The sequence below is a fragment of the Salmo trutta genome, chromosome 7 (assembly GCF_901001165.1).
Source record: "Salmo trutta chromosome 7, fSalTru1.1, whole genome shotgun sequence".
NCBI lineage: Eukaryota > Metazoa > Chordata > Actinopteri > Salmoniformes > Salmonidae > Salmo > Salmo trutta.
Window position 1 is genome coordinate 12,780,223 of NC_042963.1, and position 14,249 is coordinate 12,794,471.

Genomic DNA, 14,249 nt, shown 5'->3' on the forward strand with positions numbered 1-14,249 from the left:
ACGCCCCTGCCCCCAGCCCCCCGCAGGCGGCCACAGCAGAGAGACAGCCCAGCCGAGCAGCCAGCTGTCGTTGACGAACCGTGAGAGTGAATGTGATCTCCCAACTTAGGCCTGTAATTAGCACAGTGGCTTTGCTATCAGCTTACAATAGGCTCATTCATCCCCCCTCCTCTCCCCTGAAACTATTCCCCAGGTCGTTGCTGTAAATGACAATGTGTTCTCAGTCAACTTACCTGGTAAAATAACGGTCAAATAAATACAAATAAAATCAGCTGTAACTGAGTTCAATGGCATGGGGATGGAATGTCAGGGGCTACACTCACCTACGTATGTATTTGGACCGTGAAGTTGAAACCTTTCATTTGGCTCTATACTCCAGCATTTTAGATTTGAGATTAAATGTTTTATATGAGGCCACCGTGCATAATGTTGCCTTTTATTTGAGGTTATTTTCATACATACAGTGCATTCGGAAAGTATTCAGACCCCTTGACTTTTGTCACATTTTATTACGTTATAGCTTTATTCTAATCTTGAATTATAATTTTTTTTAGGGATGCACCGATATGACATTTTTGGCCGATACCCGATATTTTCCTTGCCAAAAACCCCAATACCGAGACCCGATAACCAATATTTAAAATTTTAGTGGCCCATCCTAGTGCAGTTAAATAGTTGAAACACAAGCACACACACACTGACCAAAAAGTTATTTCGTTGACATTTACTTATGTCCCCATTACCAGTAAAACATAATCAAAACCTATTTCTTTCACTTACTTGCTGTGCTGTTTCGTTGTTCATTTTCAACCAGGATGTCAAGCAGTGAAGTTTCAGCTCTGTCTGTCCGTGGCCTCTCTTCCTCGGTGCGCACTGTCACTGTGTCCGTTTCCATCTTGTCCAGCTGTGTCTGTAACATTTCACGTAAACCCTGTTTCTTGTCTGCATCGAAGTAGCGGTCCTTGTACCTAGCATCAAGCATGGTGGTGACACAGTAAAAAGGCTCAGAGAGAATTCCACCAAATCGCTTGTTCACAGCCTCGAGTACTTTTATAAGTTTTAACCCCACGATCTGTGTAGACAGTTTTGTTGAGCAGGAGTCCCATGACAGGGATTATCACGTCTGCTGCAGACGCAGTTGATTTGATTATTTCTCCAGTCAGTTGTTCGAATGGCACTAGGAGTGTGATCATATTTCCAAGTTTCAAACATGTTCTCAAATGCCATTGAAATGGCAGCAGCGGTATGGCAACCAGCACATTCTTGAGCATGCAATACGGCTATCCTCAGTACGAAATCCTCATCGACCCATTGTGCTGTCAGACTCAGCATGCTCATGGGGCTGACATCGCTGGTCCAAATGTCAGTCGTGAAGCTAATAGCAGTGACGTCCATAGCAAGTAGCTCATAGATGTGCGTTTCAAAAATACTGTGTAACTCCGGTAACTTCTGAAAAATAGTGTCTGCTTGGTAGTGTGTACCGGGGCTCGAGGAGCTCGACCAGTCGGCGAAAGCCAACATCATCCACGACAGAGAACGGTTGATTGTCAAGGGCAATTAATTCCATTATCTTGGCTTTAATGTATTTCGCCTTTGAGTTGTCTCGCTGAAATTTTCTTACTCTTTAAAATGACTGCTCGACTTCAACTTGTTTAGTTGTTGGAAGTGTGCGCTTAGTATTTTTCTGCTTTAGTTCTGTGTAGCACTGTATTTTTCGTGGCGTCATTAGGGGGAAAAGTTGACAACAATGCCTTCAACTGAAATGTGTCTTCCGCATTTAACCCAACCCCTCTAAATCAGAGATGTGCGGGGGGCTGCCTTAATCAACATCCACAGCACCCGAGGAACAGTCAGTTAACCGCTTTGCTCAGGGGCAGAAAAACAGATTTTTACCTTGTCAGCTCAGGGATTCGATCCAGCAACCTTTCAGTTACTGGCCCAATGCTCTAACCACTAGGCTACCTGCCGCCCAATCATGACATTACGTCATCTATCTACGTTATATAGGTATGCACGTCAGTGTTGACATCGGTTTTGCATATCGGCGTTAAACTAGACATCGGACCGATGCCGATGTTGCCATTTTTAGCTAATATCGGCCGATTCCGATATGCTTACAGATATATTGTGCATCCCTAGTTTTTTTCCTCATCAATCCACACACAATACCCCATAATGACAAAGCAAAAAACAGGTTTTTAGAACATTTGGAAATATTACATTTACAAAAGTATTCAGACCTTTTACTCAGTACTTTGTTGAAGCACCTTTGCAGCGATTTCAGCCTTGTGTCTTCTTGGGTATGACGCTACAAGCTTGGCACACCTGTATTTGGGGAGTTTCTCCCATTCTTCTCTGCAGATCCTCTCAAGCTCTGTCAGGTAGGATGGGGAGCGTCGCTGCATAGCTATTTTCAGGACACTTCAGAGATGTTTGATTGGGTTCAAGTCTGGGCTCTGGCTGTACCACTCAAGAACATTCAGAGACTTGTCCCGAAGCCACTCCTGTGTTGTCTTGGCTGTGTGCCTAGGGTCGTTGTTCTGTTGGAAGGTGAATCTTCACCCCAGTCTGAGGTCCTGAGGGCTCTGAAGCAGGTTTCCATCAAGGATCTCTCTGTACTTTGCTCCGTTCATCATTCCCTCGATCCTGACTAGTCTCAGTCCCTGCTGCTGAAAAACATCCCCACAGCATGATGCTGCCACCGCAATGCTTCACCCTAGGGATAGTGCCAGGTTTCATCCAGAAGTGATGCTTGGTATTCAGGCCAAAGACTTCAATCTTGGTTTCAACAGACCAGAGAATCTTGTTTCTCATGGTCTGAGAGCCCTTAAACTGCCTTTTGGCAAACTCCAAACGGGCCTTCATGTGCCTTTTACTGAGGAGTGGCTTCCGTCTGGCCACTCTACCATAAAGGTCTGATTGGTGGAGTGCTGCAGAGATTCTTGTCCTTCTTGAAGGTTCTCCCATCTCCACAGAGGAACTCTGGAAATCTGTCAGAGTGACCATCGGGTTCTTGGTCACCTCCTTGACCAAGGCCTTTCTCCCCCGATTGCTTAGTTTGGCCGGGCGGCCAGCTCTAGGAAGAGTCTTGATGGTTCTAAACTTCTTCCATTTAAGAATGATGGAGGCCACTGTGTTCTTGGGGACCTTCAATGCTGCTGACATTTTTTGGTACCCTTCCCCAGATCGGTGCCTCGACACCATCTTGTCTCGGAGCACTACGGACAATTCCTTCGACCTCATGGCTTGGTTTTTGCTCTGACATGCATTGTCAACTGTGGGACCTTATAGAGACAGGTGTGTGCCTTTCCAAATCATGTCCAATCAATTGAATTTACTACAGGTGGACTCCAATAAAGTTATAGAAACATCTCAAGGATGATCAATGGTAACAGGATGCACCTGAGCTCAATTTCATGTCTCATAACAAAAGGTCTGAATACTTAGGTAAAAAATGTTTATCAATTTGCAAAAATGTCTAAAAACCTGTTTCGCTTTGTCATTATGGGGTATTGTGTGTAGATTGATGAGGATTTGTTTTTACTTAATACATTTTAGAATGAGGCTGTAACATAACAAAATGTGGAAAAGGGGAAAGGGTCTGAATACTTTCCAAATGCACTGTATCTGTTTTACCGTTTGGAAATTAAATAAGAATATGTGGTAACACTTTACTTGACACCCAGCACCATGTCATAATATGTCATAACAGCTGATATAACTTGTCACAACAATAACATACAATATACAGTACCAGTCAAAAGTTTGGACACACCTAGGCATTCAAGGGTTTTTCTTTATTTTTGCTATTTTCTACATTGTAGAATAATGGTGAAGACATCAAAACTATGAAATAACACATACAGAATCATTTAGTAACCAAAAAAGTGTTAAACAAGTCAAAATATATTTTATATTTGAGATTCTTCAAAGTAGCCAAGGTAAAGACCTTGATGACAGCTTTGCACACTCTTGGCATTCTCTCAACTAGCTTCACCTGGAATGCTTTTCCTACAGTCTTGAAGGAGTTCCCACATATGCTGAGAACTTGTTGGCTGCTTTTCTTTCACTCTGAGGTCGAACTCATCCCAAACCATCTCAATTGGGTTGATGTCGGGTTATTGTGGAGACCTGGTCATCTGATGCAGCACTACATCACTCTGTTTCTTGGTCAAATAGCCCTTACACAGTCTGGAGTTGTGTTTTGAGTCATTGTCCTGTTGAAAAACAAACTATAGTCCCACTAAGAGCAAACCAGATGGGATGGTGTATCGCTGCAGAATGCTGTGGTATCCATGCTGGTTAAGTGTGCCTTGAATTCTAAATAAATCACAGACAGTGTCACCAGCAAAGCACCCCCACACCATCACACCTCCTCCTCCATGCTTCACGGTGGGAACCACAAATGTGGAGATCATCCGTTCACCTATTTGCGTCTCACAAAGACACGGTGGTAGGATCCAAAAAGCTCAAATGTGGACTCATCAGACCAAAGACAGATTTCCACCAGTCTAATGTCCATTGTTCGTGTTTCTTGGCCCAAGTAAGTCTCTTCTTCTTATTGGTGTCTATTAGTAGTGGTTTCTTTGCAGCAATTCGATCATGAAGGCCTGATTCACAAAGTTTCCTCTAAACAGTTGAGATGTGTCTGTTACTTGAACTCTGTGAAGCATTTACTTGGGCTGCAATCTGAGGTGCAGTTAACTCTAATGAACTTATCCTCTGCAGCAGAGGTAACTCTGGGTCTTCCTTTCCTGTGGCGGTCCTCATCTGAGCCAGTTTCATCATAGCGCTTGATGGTTTTTGCGACTGTACTTGAAGAAATGTTCAAAGTTCTTGACATTTTCCAGATTGACTGACCTTCATGTCATAAAGAAATGATGGACTGTCATTTATCTTTGCTTATTTGAGCTGTTGTAGCCATAATATGGACTTGGTCTTTTACCAAATAGGGCTATCTTCTGTATACCACCCCTACCTTGTCACAAAACAACTGATTGGCTCAGACGCATTAAGAAGGAAAGAAATTCAAGCATTTAACTTTTAACAAGACACACCTGTTAATTGAAATGCATTCCAGTTGACTACCTCATGAAGCTGGTTGAGAGAATGCCAAGAGGGTGCAAAGCTGTCATCAAGGAAAAGGGTGTCTACTTTGAAGAATTTCAAATATATTTTGATTTGTTTAACACTTTTTTGGTTACTACATGATTCCATATGTGTTATTTCATAGTTTTGATGTCTTCACTATTATTCTACAATGTAGAAAATAAAATAAAAATTAAGAAAAAACCCTTGAATGAGTAGGTGTGTCACATTTTTGACTGGTACTGTATGTCACAACAGGGGTAAATACATGGGTCATGACAGTGTTATGACCATATTATGACAGGTTATGTCAGCCGTTATGACATATTATGACATGATTATGACTGTGTCAAAATGTGTTATGACACTGGGTTTCAACTAAAGTGTTACCGAATAGGTTTCGATCTGAACACCTATACATTAATGTGGATGCTACCATAATTATGGCTAATCATTCATGTGGATGCTACCATAATTATGGCTAATCATTCATGTGGATGCTACCATAATTATGGCTAATCATTCATGTGGATGCTACCATAATTATGGCTAATCATTCATGTGGATGCTACCATAATTATGGCTCATCATTCATGTGGATGCTACCATAATTATGGCTAATCATTAATGTGGATGCTACCATAATTATTGCTAATCATTCATGTGGATTCTACCATAATTATGGCTAATCATTCATGTGGATGCTACCATAATTATGGCTAATCATTCATGTGGATGCTACCATAATTATGGCTAATCATTCATGTGGATGCTACCATAATTATGGCTAATCATTCATGTGGATGCTACCATAATTATGGCTAATCATTCATGTGGATGCTACCATAATTATGGCTCATCATTCATGTGGATGCTACCATAATTATGGCTAATCATTCATGTGGATGCTACCATAATTATGGCTCATCATTCATGTGGATGCTACCATAATTATGGCTAATCATTCATGTGGATGCTACCATAATTATGGCTAATCATTCATGTGGATGCTACCATAATTATGGCTCATCATTCATGTGGATGCTACCATAATTATGGCTAATCATTAATGTGGATGCTACCATAATTATTGCTAATCATTCATGTGGATTCTACCATAATTATGGCTAATCATTCATGTGGATGCTACCATAATTATGGCTAATCATTCATGTGGATGCTACCATAATTATGGCTAATCATTCATGTGGATGCTACCATAATTATGGCTAATCATTCATGTGGATGCTACCATAATTATGGCTAATCATTCATGTGGATGCTACCATAATTATGGCTCATCATTCATGTGGATGCTACCATAATTATGGCTAATCATTCACGTGGATGCTACCATAATTATGGCTAATCATTCACGTGGATGCTACCATAATTATGCCTAATCATTCATGTGGATGCTACCATAATTATGACTAATCATCAATTAATCATGAATAATTATGAGTTAGCATGGTTAGCATGTTTTGGGAGCATGATCTTTGTGCTTCTGTAACTCTCACTCATTGTTATTCACAATTCATTCACAATTATCCATAATCATGGTAGCTAGTGTTCAGAAACGTATTCTATTTTATGTTCAATAAAAGTGACTCCAAAATAACAAATTACATTTACCATTCATTTCTATTGGACACAACATAATCCGAAACACAACCAAAACAAACTGCAAATGCATCCAACAAGTTTGTAGAGTCACAAGCTTGATGTAGTAATGTCGTGCTAGGAATTTGGAACCAAATACAACAATTTTGACAAAATGTAATAGACTATATGTGAATTGTTCAAATACTTATGACACTTTCAAATTGGGGGGACTAGATACATAAGGTGCATTTATTTCTAAACGGTAAAACTGATATTTCTGAAAATACCCTCAAATAAAAGGTGACATTCTGTACTGTCGCCTCATATAAAACATTTGATCTCATATCCAAAATGATGGAGTACAGAGCCAAATTAAAAGTTTTAGATTCACTGTCCAAATAAATATGTAGGGGAGTGTATGTGGTGTATAGGCATTTATGTGTTACAACCACTAACCAAAATGATCTGCAAATTCTTCAGTAAACTGTGTTTTTTTGGTGTTTTTGGATTATCCCTGATTTTGCAAGAGACAATTTTCTTTACTGAGCTTCTTCTGTGATTCATTGTTATTCAGTGTGAGGCATAAAGCCTCATCTGTGATTGGTCAACAGTAGGGATGCTTCAATTAAGTGTTTGTTGTCATTCAACGAGAGACAAATCATTTTAATGCAAATTTTTTCACTTCAGAAATACTGCAGAAAACATCTTAGTTAGATGTAAAATTGCGCGACTTAGATGTCCTCAGCAAAAACAAACATTTATGACAGACTTCTTGAGTTGTGACTATTTTAAGGAAGTGTATACTGGCTACGGCATGTCAAGATGGACAAACAGTACTATTGACACTTTTTTTATTGTTTTTCAAGCAAAGGTCTTTTATTAAGGGAGTAGGCGCCAGCCGACCCGAAACGAGCGGAAGGCAGCAACATGACAGAGCTTGAAGGGGAGAGGATAGGAGGCCAAGGATAGGTTTGGGATGGGGCCATTAAGGCCAAGGGCATTAAAACAAGGGATGGGTGGCAGCCACAAATGCTAAGGGATGAGATCACAGAACCACCTCAGCATGACGCCGCCTCATCACAGGATAATCCTCCCGCCATAAAAAAGACAATCTCCAATCTGAAGGAAATCTCTATTCTCCTGAGCTTGAATCAATGCCAAACTGACACCCCCATCCCTACCCCACCCACAACTATTCTCCCAATCACCATAACTGCAGCAAAATAAAAGTGTAGACCTTCTTCTGATAGACAAAGAACGAAATAGGCTACATGTTGTACAAGAACCATGACAAGTAGCTGTTGATATGCCATTGAAACCCATTCGGATTACTGGTATGGAACATTTAAGGTCATCACCATGAGATAAGCTGGAGTAGCAGACTGGTTTTGGGGTGAGGTGAGGTGGGGTGGTGGGGACAGGCTTTACCTTGCTTAGCAGGATTAAGGCTTTGCTTTAATATAAATTAATAAAACTAATAGGTCTGTAATCCTGTAGAATGCAAACAAAGAGACAAAGGATGGACATATTCAACTAAATATGACCTTAAACACACACCAGAAGCATACCAGCTGAACATCAGACTAAACTATCTGGATAGAGGGTTCTGACTTAACAAAAAAACATTTAGAAAATCTATACTGAACAGTTATGTCCTAAAAGGACTACTGACATGGGCTACATATAAGGGAAGCTATGAGGAATTAAACAAAGTCACTTTGGAAAAACATAGGTACGCTATTACGATATTTATTATGCAGTTCATGCATGTTGTAATGTTTCTATTCCCTGAGTTTTTTTGTATATCTTGTGTTGGATACAGTATAACCTTTGATTTGTCTTTGATGTCAATACCACAACCCTCAGCCCAGTTATGAAATGAATTAAGGCTGTCCCTGACTCTATTGGTCAATTTAAAAAAAAAATAACAATAATAATAATAATAATATATAGACGCACCCTATGTTTTGAATAAAAACAACTGTATGTAGGCTACTGAGCTTCACTGATGGTTTAAGCACTGTGATTAAAAATGAAGATTCAAATGACTCAAGAGAGAGCCAGAAATCAATATAGCCTTTCCAGAAAAAAAAACTGTTTCTGACCCTCCTCCTCCCACTGGCCTTTGCAGATTCTTCCGTTATGCCCCTAAAGTTGCCGGTAATAGACTACACCAGTGATCAGCAACCTTTTCCATTTGGAGTGCCAATTTATCGTACCATTTCTAGTGTTCTCCATGCCAGTTATGATTTTCATATGCACATTTTTTTCGTTAAACAGTTTTAGTTAATTTATAATAAAGTCTTCATATCTCAAAATCAATGTAATATGGTCAATCAAAATTATATCTGTCACGTCCTGACCAGTATAAGGGGTTATTTGTTATTGTAGTTTGGTCAGGACGTGGCAGGGGGTGTTTGTTTAGAGTGTTTCGGGGTTTGTTGGGCTATGTTCTGTTTTAAGAGGGGTGTTTGTTTAGAGTGTTTCAGGGTTTGTTGGGTTATATACTTGTTAGTCTATTTCTATGTTATTTCTAGTATGTCTATTTCTATGTGGTATTTGTTGGGTTGACCTTCAATTGGAAGCAGCTGCTCCTAGTTGCTTCTAATTGAAGGTCCTATTTAAGAGGGGTGTTTTTTCTGTGATTTTGTGGGTAGTTGTTTCTTGTTTAGCTGTGTGCCTGACAAGACTGTTATCGTCATTGTTTTGTATACGTGTGTTTTGTTTCGGTTTTCCTTCTTTCTGCCTATTAAAAAGAAGATGAGTTCCCGCTGCATTTTGGTCTAATCCTTACGACACCCGTGACACTATCTAAATGAAAATGATACAAATCTAAAAGTAACTTCTACTGCCAATATGTAAAAATAGCCGACATAAAGCCAACAAATAAAAACATTGCAGCCTGCAGGTAGAAAATATCCTGATAAAAATAAATATCCTATAAATCGCATTGGCTACGCATGGCCTGTCTGCAAAGAACTTGTAACATTGTATCAACTTTCAACTTGGTCAGGCTGAAGCATGCTAGCAAACTTGCAACATTGTATAAAATATTCTGGGCCCTCAGAAGACAGTAGGCTATTTACGCAAGGAATAAGAAGTAATCAGGTGGGCCTTTTGTATGACGCTTCCACCGGATCAGAGCATGACATTTTCCCCCTTTTCATGCTGAGTCGTTATCTAAAGAGAGCGGGAAATATCTTTCAAATAGGCTACTTTGAGGAACTATTGTCATTCTCAATGGATGTAAAAACAGACTTTGTTTACTTGCTGTTTGAGGTCGAAGCAAAAATAACTTTGAGAAGCTCCACAGTGGTGGTGAGTTATGACAATCAGAAATAGTATCAGATCCCCAAATGAGTACATTTATAGGCCTACATTTGCGCGCAGGCCAGGTAGACTAGGCCTACTTCTATGCATAATCAGGTGCGTGTCCTTACTCAAGATTGACAGGAGCGCTCCAAACAAAAAACAATTAATAAATGGACAACTCATAAATAGAACGAAATAAACCAAAACTTGTAAAAGTGTAGCCTAGGTTGTGCGCACTGCTAACGTGTCCACACCTACAATCACTACTGGTGATACTGTTGTGCCATCTATGTGTCGTCCACAATGGATTAATCCACCCAGAGTGAATGGCACAGGTGTCTCGTGTGCCATATAAAAAAAGCTATGTGTAGATAGATGGGGGGAAAAACAATATCAATTTTAGAATAAGGCTGTAACGTAACAAAATGTGGAAGAAGTCAAGGGGTCTGAATACTTTCTGAATGCACTGTAGATATTTGTGAGTGCTCGACTAAAAAAATCTTGGTCGACCAACATCCTATCGACCAAACAATTCACTAGTTGTCACGGGTGTCGTAGGGTGTAGCCCAAAACCCAGCGGGAAAATGTATACTCATCTTCTTTTTATTGGTGAAGAAGGAAAAACACAAACAACGTATACAAAAAACAAATGAACTGGACAGTCTCGTCAGGCACACAGCTAAACAAGAAACAATCTCCCACAAAATCCCATGACAAACACATACCTATTTATAGGACCTTCAATCAGACACAACGATAGACAGCTGCCTCCAACTGAGGGCCCCAACACCAATTAACTAAACATAGGAATACAAACGACTAGACTGAACATAGAACTAAACTAACATAGAACAATAACCCAAAAACCCCGGAATACATAAATCAAATACCCCTCTACATACACAAACACACCCTGAACCACATAAAACAAATACCCCCTGCCACGTCCTGACCAAACTATAAGAACAAATAACCCCTTTACTGGTCAGGACGTGACACTAGTCGGCTAAACTGGGGCAGCCCCAGTGGTATGCTTGTCTTTTTCACCCTTGTGCAGCGCTGACGAAAACATGTATCACAAAGCAGTCGCTCTCCTCTCCTCCACACTGATAAGGTGTCTCTATTTATTCAGAGAGGATGAGATAAACCCTGAATGAGGCATTGTGGGGAAGAGAGAGAGAGAGAGAGAGAGAGAGAGAGAGAGAGAGAGAGAGAGAGAGAGAGAGAGAGAGAGAGGAGAGAGAGAGAGAGAAGGAAAAAGAGAGACCTGGTTTTAGGTTGCCTCACCGTGTGTGTCCTTATGAGCAGATGGCCCTTATTGAAAACTCAGCCTTGCTCTTTGAGGAGTTCGGGGGCTCCCCCCCGGCCATCCTTCCTGCTTACCCCCGAGCGGTGTACCCCCCCACTCGGACTAATCCATTTCCACCATGAGAACATTTGTTTAATGTAATTTAATGGGGATAATCCCCAGTAGATGGAGCATCCCATGTACAGTAGGTCTGTACGTGATGGATGGGTCGGCAAGGATGGATGTGGGACTGGGGAATAAAATGACGATTTAGATAGACAACATGGCTGTACAGTGAGCGATCCAAGCAGCGCAGAGTGCCGGGGCCAGGGACCGAGAGACACGAACTGACAGCACTACTCAGGAGATTCAAGGATAACATGAATGGGGCTACTGTCTACATCAGGGATGGGCAACTTTGATGGGGGTTGGGGCCACAAAAAAATGGAACTCATCATGAGGGGCCGCAGTGGCTGCGTACCCACATTCATACCTTGTGAGCAGAACACTTTAGCGAGCCCCCTCGTTACAGCAAATATATATATATATATATATATGTTTTATTGCAAATTTGCTGCAATTCTACACATTTTGCCATTGGGTGGAAAGAAGATTTTGCAATTTTATACCACATTTCATGCAATTCTACTTCTTTTACAGCTAATTTCCTGCAATTCTACACATTTTGCCATAGGGTGTAGGCAAATGTTTGTCATTTTTAATATGATAACAGACAATCAATGGGCCCCATGCCGGTCGGTAATTTGACCATGCTACCTACATGTTTAGATTGCTGGCCGCTAGACTCATTTACCAATCTAAAACAAAATTCTGACATGGGCTAATTGAGTGACTGTTGATGCACAAGCACATTTCAAAACTGCACCTTGTGTATTCTATTATTCTAACTCTCAAATGTAAGTTGAGTCCCCGAATGAGTTCTACATTTTCTCCACAGCAAAGACAAACTACAAATGGGCATTAAAGACTACTAGTACCAATCAAGACATAAAAAAAGGCTTTTCTTTCAGTAGCTACCTGCACACGCTAACTCACATGCAGACTCAGAGATGTGTTTTACATTTATTTAACCTTCATTTAAATAGGCAAGTCAGTTAAGAACAAATTCTTATTTTCAATGACGGCCTACCCCGGCCAAATCCTAAACCGGACAACGCTGGGCCAGTTGTGCGCCGCCCTATGGGACTCCCAATCACGCCATGGTTGTGATACAGCCTGGAATCGAACCAGGGTCTGTAGGGACACCTCTAGCGCTGAGATGCAGTGCCTTAGACCGCTGTGCCATTTGGGATCCCATGGTCAGGCTCACTGAGATTGCCTGTCTATGTGTGTGAGGGGAGATGTTTCTGGTTGAGAGACTGATGATTGACCAACTGCTCTACATTTTATGGACTGACAGGGCCATTATTCTGTCTTCACATTACTGCGAGAAAGCGAGGTGCAGAAAACAGCCCAGTAAAAGTGGTAATGTTTCCATAACCAAAGCGTAGTTTATTACATATGAAAAACGAATGAAGCCTGTGAAAGTTGGTGGTCAAGGATCTAGGCAGATGTCAGTTTACAGTGAACCTTTAATGAATTAATAGTGCATGGATCACTTTGTGCAAATTACCGGTAAGGAAATATACTGTAGATTGGACTGTATCTCGACTCATACAAGTGACATGGGCGGGTTCAGCACTGTACAGTAGCACATCATACAACTATACTAAGTGAATATAAATCCCATTACGTGTTTAAACTGCAAATACTGAAGTCTATGCTCAAACCTAACTCGGGTTCACCGATAAATCATTATTTCCATACAGTTGCATCACTTCATAATGCTGGAGGACAAACGGGTAGATTTACAAATCAATTACTTCCAATCAATCACTAAGTAGCAGGTATCGATCAATATGTTCATTTATGGTCGAACTTTTATTTGTTGGTGTCAATACAAATGTGAAAAACATGCGTTTCTGTCCCTGGTGTCATGGCTGTTGTACAACGGATCTGTTAAAGGAAGTAATACATACACTACTAGCATCGCGCTAGGAAATTCATCAAATCATTACGCACAAACAGAATTACACAGGGAGGTATATTCTAACCGACCCGCATTTGCTTGTACATGTGCATAATAAATAGACAGAACAGAACAGACTGAACGTGGCTATAAAGGTAGATCAAAAATCACGTAAACTCACCTTGGAAGAACAGTAGTTGCCTGAAACTAACACGAGATGTCCAGATTTCAAAGTCCCCCTAAAAATGTAAAATAAGTCCCCAAGCAAAATGCATGTAAAGTTCACATTTTATCTTCCCGAGAGCGCGGAGAGTTAGAGAAAGGCACTGTTCAGTAGAAAATACAAGGGGGCACTGGTTGACAATTCCTGCTGAAAGACGACACGGATAACTCAACAAGAGTCCGGGACTTTCTCCACGCCCAGGTACGGGATCACATGGTGATCCCAGGTGTGATTCTTCTCGAGCTATGGCTCAGTTGGCAAGGGACACACCTGTGAGATCCGCTCACATCCGCCTCCGGTGACATTGCGTTTGAGAACCAGGATATTAGAGGCGAGAGGAAAATGCGCAGGGAGGTAGAACGCAAAATCGACCGGGAAAAGAGAGGGAATATTCTCCTCCCCCTTTCAAAACGCAAAAGACCGTTTGGCCTGTAGATCACAGACTGCCAGGCAATGGTTACAAAATAGCAATAAAAACGAAGGAGCAAGTAGTATAATGTTCTCTTCCGTCGCCACCAGCTTGGAATGATTTGGAATGGAAGGGATTGGAATAGCTCGTGCATGCGAGTTCACGTTCAGTATGGCAAAACAGTCCCTTCTCGGCTGCTATTTCATGCAAATCTTAAAGTGTTTTTTATTTTTAATCCATTGCAGATTAATGTCTAAAGGGATTAGGGCCGTTCCATTTCTCGGGTGGAATAAAA

General features: G+C 40.9%; 1 long non-coding RNA gene across 1 annotated transcript in view; it reads right to left on the reverse strand.

The window, feature by feature from the left end:
• Positions 1-14,044, reverse strand: part of LOC115196956 (uncharacterized) — an 81,432-nt gene extending 67,388 nt beyond the window's left edge. Inside the window, exon 1 of the long non-coding RNA XR_003878937.1 lies at positions 13,504-14,044. This is a non-coding gene — a long non-coding RNA (uncharacterized LOC115196956). The remainder of the gene's footprint in view (positions 1-13,503) is intronic.
• Between the last annotated feature and the right edge of the window lie 205 nt (positions 14,045-14,249).